General features: G+C 30.9%; 1 long non-coding RNA gene across 1 annotated transcript in view; it reads left to right on the forward strand.

Annotated features, from left to right (window-relative positions):
• LOC147841737 (uncharacterized) overlaps positions 1 to 6,350 on the forward strand; it is a 133,822-nt gene that overhangs the window by 31,549 nt on the left and 95,923 nt on the right. The gene's annotated exons all lie outside the window — the stretch shown is intronic.

Genomic DNA, 6,350 nt, shown 5'->3' on the forward strand with positions numbered 1-6,350 from the left:
TATTGCCCCTTTAAGAAATTTTGTTTATATAGTCTACAGAACAAACCATCATTATACAATAACTTCCCTAATTACCCTAACCTGTCTAGTTAACCTAATTAGCCTAGTTAAGCCTTTTATTGTCACTTTAAGCTGTATAGAAATGTCTTGAAAAATATTCTATTATTAGAATATTATTCTATTATTCTGTTATTAGAAAAGAGATATTAAACTATTATGTTTAGAAATGTGTTGAGAAAATCTTCTCTCCGTTAAACAGAAACTGGGGGGAGGGGGATAAACAGACTAATAATTCAGGGGGGCTAATAATTCTGACTTCATCTAGTTGACACATACAGTACACAGTTGAAGTCAAAATAATTATTTTTTTCCTTTTTTAAATATTTCTCAAATGATGTTTAACAGAGACAAGCAATTTTTTCACATTATTTCCTATATTTGTTTTAAATAAAAAAGTCTTATTTGTTTTATTTCAGCAAAAAGCAGTTTTAATCTTAAGCATTTTTCGATAGACTACAGAACAAACCATCTTTATAAAATGACTTGCCAAATTACCTGATCTCGTCAACCCAATTAACCTAGATAAGACTTTAAATTGCACTTTAAGCTGAATACTATCTTGAAATATATGTAAAAATATTATGTTCTGCCATCATGGCAAAGACAAAAGAAACCAATTATCAGAAATTATTAATATTTACAATTTAAGTTATTAAAACTATAATATTTAGAAATGTGTTGAAAAAATCTTTACAGTACATCTTGTACTAAAATATACAGGGGGGCTGTTAATAAAGAGCGCAAATATTTCTGACTTTAAATAAAAGGGCCATTTGTGCAATATTTGAAATTATATGTTGCATATATGACATATTAAATAGTCGATGCCAGTCCATCTGTTAAATGCTGTTAAAGGATTGTTTTGGATATTCATTCACCAAAGTATGTGTTCTTGAAAGACTAGATTGAAGATTAGCTCACCAAAAACAAAGACAATTCTGTCATGAAATATGAAAATACTGGTTTTGTGTTCCAATTGTTGTTGCAGCTATGATTGATATTTTGTTAGTTATTCACAATTGCTACAAATAATAGATTGTACAGATCTGCTGGATTATAATTGGTATGTTTATTTGAACAGGATATAACTCCATTTTCATCTTGCCTGCATGGGCAGTGTAACTATGTCAATATATATTTTAAAAAATTATAGTGTTTAGGTTGGACATTTTTTCATACAGCAGAAAAACACTGAATATTTTAGTAAACTGATAAAATGGATTGTGTGATGAAGTACAAAGATTTAAACAGTGTAATTTAATTGATTATATAACATAGTTTAGGCAAAAATTAACATTTAAAATCTATATCAGTGCTCAATTCAATATTCTAGAAAATTTTTGTTGAGCGTGTACGTATTTCTAGCCTGATCTCACGAGAAAAGTAAAAAGTATTTTACGTTTTGCCAATTTAGTGGCCAATTCGTACAAAGTCGTGCGAGTTCAGTCGTACAAAATTGTACAATTTTAAAAAGGCGGCATGGCACCTGACAGCACCCTAACCGTCATTGGGGGATGAGCAAATCGTACTAAATTGTACAAATTAGATCATACGAATTCATACGAATTAGCCACTAAATGAAAAAGTTACAAATTGCCGTGAGATTGTGTTGGTATTTCAGATAGAATTGTTTGTTTACAGTTATTCTTTGAGGAGATATCAAAGTTTAAATAGTTTCAATGAGTTAATAATAGTTAGAGATAGACATTCATTCATTCATTCATTTTCTTGTCGGCTTAGTCCCTTTATTAATCCGGGGTCGCCACAGCGGAATGAACCGCCAACTTATCCAGCAAGTTTTTACGCAGCGGATGCCCTTCCAGCCGCAACCCATTTCTGGGAAACATCCACACACACATTCACACTTATACACTACGGACAATTTAGCCTACCCAATTCACCTGTACCGCATGTTTTTGGACTGTGGGGGAAACCGGAGCACCCGGAGGAAACCCATGCGAAGGCAGGGGAAACATGCAAACTCCACACAGAAACGCCAACTGAGCCGAGGTTCGAGCCAGCGACCCAGCAAGCAACCTTCTTGCTGTGAGGCGATAGCACTACCTACTGCGACACTGCCTCGCCCAGAGATAGACATTCATATGCAAAAACATTGATTGTTACTGTCATTGTGTATTATGCAACAAGTGTTGTCTTAAGTACCTCATTGTTTTGTACTTCAGCTTTTTTTTTTTCTTAGAGATAGTAAAAATTCTACTTCATTGTTCATTTTCATGTTAAGTAAAACATAAACTTTAAAGTATGGCTTAATTGACTGTTTCTGGTACATAGAAACAAAGAGTAATGTGTACTAAATGTCTATGTAAAAATCACTCAAATTACTCCGCTTGGCAGTAAATTTGTTTAGGCTATGACTTAAAAAAAACTGCAAAAGAAAATTCAGTACATTTTATTTTTGCTTTGTTGTCATCTGTCGTTTTGAAATAAAATAGTTATGTCCTTTTTTACTACAGCTTGTTGAATGCAACGCACATACTGTAGTTGCTCAAGGCTGACCACAGGAATGAATTTCACATTATTTTATCAGAGATCTTGACTTTCAGCTATTTTGATTTGCAGCATAGCAACAAGGTATGTCAACTCCTTCTTAAACACTTTCTGATATATTAAACACTTTCTGATATATATATATATCTATATATATATATGGGCGAAGCAGTGGTGCAGTAGGTAGTGCTGTCGCCTCACAGCAAGAAGGTCGCTGGGTCGCTGGTTCAAGCCTTGGCTCAGTTAGCGTTTCTGTGTGGAGTTTGCATGTTCCCCCTGCCTTCGCGTGGGTTTCCTCCAGGTGCTCCGGTTTCCCCCACAGTCCAAAGACATGCGGTACAAGTGAATTGGGTAAGCTAAATTGTCTGTAGAGTGTGTGTGTGTGTGTGGATGTTTCCCAGAGATGGGTTGCGGCTATGGAGACAGATCTTATCTGTCTCCATAGCGGCTGTTAGGGCATCCTCTTTGTAAAAAAAACTTGCTATATAAGTTAGTGGTTCACTCCGCTGTGGCGACCCCGGATTAATAAAGGGACAAAGCCGACAAGGAAATGAATAAATATATATATATATGTGTGTGTGTGTGTGTGTGTGTATGTATATATATATAGTGCTCAGCATATATACGTACACCACTCACAAATCTTTTAAATTAATATTTTTTTATTGGAGGCTATACAAATATTATATTGTGTCTTCTGAAGCTTATCTAACAAAACCTAGTACACTCAAATATATGTTATATAAAAATATTAAATACAAATTTTAAAAAGAGGAAAAATCAAGGGTAGCAAAAAAGTACAAATTTAGTTGAAATAGTTTAGTTGTCATTTCTTCTTTTTTTATATTTTTAGTTGGTGACTTATTATTTTAATAAATATATCTATTTAATAAATCTAATTTGTTTAAATGCACTAAAATACATTGCCTATATTCACTGAGAAATGGAAAAAATATATATACACACACATATCATTATCAATTATCAATAACTGTTTTTTCATCCGAACAACTTGAAATTATGTTACACAGCCCTTTCAGTTCTGTTTATTTTAAATGCTGCCTAAAATTCTCTTTGTTCAGTCATTTAGTGTAAAATGGCTGCTGAATACCTCAGATATGATCTGTTGCAGATTATCAGTTTTCAGGTTCTCACTGTTGGTTTTATGTTCTTATTAATGATATTACATATTGTCAGAGGAGAAATAATGTTTTGGGTAATATTCCAGTTTTTATTGACCAAAAGGATCCTTTATGAGAGCTTGATTCTAAGACAAATAATAATAATAATAACATTAATAATAATGACAATAATAATAATAATTATTATTATTATTATATAGTCATATTTTTGTTGTCATACAGTTAAAAACTTGAAATTATTATTATTATTATTATTATTATTTTGTTATTTTTTTAGCTATACTCATCATAACAGGAATTTTGACCTGGAAAAGTTCACAAAAATGTATTTTGTCCAAGATATTCTGAATATCTCAGAAGCCAACTAAAGGCTGATAACTACAAAATCTAAGACCCCTTATTTTAACAACATGATCCAATCACATTCCTCCTTTAGTCCATAGATATATACAAATATACTAATCTTGCCTTTAGTCTACACATTTTAGAGCGTATTATCAGTCACACGATAAGGTCACAGTACCCCCTGCTGGAGATAATAAAAGCTACTACAGACTCCCATATGATAGTCTATGCAATCTAGTAACGTTATCTAACATAAAATGTCTCTGTTTAATTAAATGTTTTCATTTTTGTAATGACTTTACGAAGGCAGTATCATTTTTATTCCTCACGGAATTACATATATAATAGTTAACTTCCCTGTTTATTGATAGCGGAAGACTGTGTTGTTGAATAAACTAGTAGAATGGCTGATACAAAGAGAACACTAAAAGTCAATAACTCCTGCAGAGGGCGCACTGTTGCTCATTATATCCAGATTATATTTCATGAAGAGAACTCGTATTTGGGCCCGTCTAAAATTTCTGCGTGTAAAGTCAATGGTTTACAAAATAATGATGAAAATATTAGGCTTAATCATCATTTGCCTATTTCCACTTTAACATATAAAATTAATAAATCAAATCAATAAATAAACAAAAAGATCAATATTCTGAATTATACAGCACAGATGTTTGGAATGAATTCAATTGTATCTGTAAAGAGTGCTTGATAATTACAATTATTAACACAGTAACTGTGAAATATTTTATACTGACTCCCAAAGTGCATGATAAGTGTTAGTAGAATTTAAATAATAATAAATAATAGTTTTATTAACTTTGCCATATCAAATGTATGTAGATTAGTTAGCAATATATAGTAAAATTAGATCACTTTGAAAAAAGTTATAGCAAATTTTTTGTGCAAATCGCTTCCTTTAACACAAATAATTCTGGTTTCTTGTACCTAAAATAATTCTGGTTTCTTGTACCTACAATAATTCGGGTTTCTTGTACCTACATTACAGGGGAAAATTGTAGCTATTGCTATAAAAAATCAAGCAAAAAGTAAAGTAACCTCTTATAATTTCAAATATATTAGCCATAACCATTTTTAAGGCATACTATGGTTTGGAAAAGTCAAGGTTTTAAAACCGGCAAAATATTCTGCTATACCGTTCCTATGTGTTTTTTATTTATGTGTTTTGCTTGTTTGTTTTCAAGACAACAATATCTCCAGCAGAAATGATATCTAAACTGCCATTTTAAATTGTAAAGAATCTGTGTTTTTGAAACTAATAAAGACAGCAGAAGTCAATGATTAATTTGTAATTATTTAGCCTGACACGTTTACTGCTCCAAAATATTTAAAATGTTTCTCAAAATAAAAGATATTGTGTTCAAAGGGGGAAAAACTTTTCTTTACCCAGCCATTTAAAAACATACAGTTGAAGTCAAAATTATTAGCCGTCCATTGAATTTTTTTTCTTTTTTTTATATATATTTCCAAATGATGTTTGACAGAGCAAGAAAATTTTCACAGTATGTCTAAAAATATTTTTTTTCTTCAGGAGAAAGTCTTATTTCTTTTATGTTGCCTAGAATAAATATAAAAATATATAATAAAAAATTAGGGTCAATATTATTAGCCCTGTTAAGCTATATATTTTTGAATGTCTACAAAACAAACCATGGTTATACAATAACTTGCCTAATTACCCTATCCTGCCTAGTCAACCTAATTAACCCAGTTAAGCCTTTAAGTGCCACATTAAGCTGTATAGAAGTGTCTTGAAAATTATAGTAAAATATTATGTAATGTCATAATGGCAAAGATAAAATAATACGTTTTTAAAGATAAGTTATTAAAACTATGTTTAGAAATGAGTTGAAAAAATCTTCTCTCCATTAAACAGAAGGGGGGGGGGGGTTAACAGGGGGATAATAATTCAGACTTAAACTGTATATATTTTAGAGAGCAGTAATTCTGAAAAACTGTGATTTTTTTATCCCTGTGATTTTTATGATAACCCAAGGTTATCATACTGTTAGAATATTATTTGTGATGCTAATGAAGTAGTGTATTCTCTGAAATATTTTTGTTCTATTGGGAATTTAACATCAAGATGTCTTAGGAAAAAGCCAAAAAAACATATAATAATTAAATAATTAATTAATAAATAATAATAATAATAATAATAATAATAATAATAATAATAATAAAAGGATTGCCATTTCCATACATTCACAGAATTATTTATTTTACAAACAAAATTTAAAACAGTTTCCAATGATTTCCTGTTACTTCACCATTATT

The sequence above is a fragment of the Danio rerio genome, chromosome 11 (genome assembly GCF_052040795.2).
Source record: "Danio rerio strain M-AB ecotype USA chromosome 11, GRCz13ab, whole genome shotgun sequence".
NCBI classification, from domain to species: domain Eukaryota; kingdom Metazoa; phylum Chordata; class Actinopteri; order Cypriniformes; family Danionidae; genus Danio; species Danio rerio.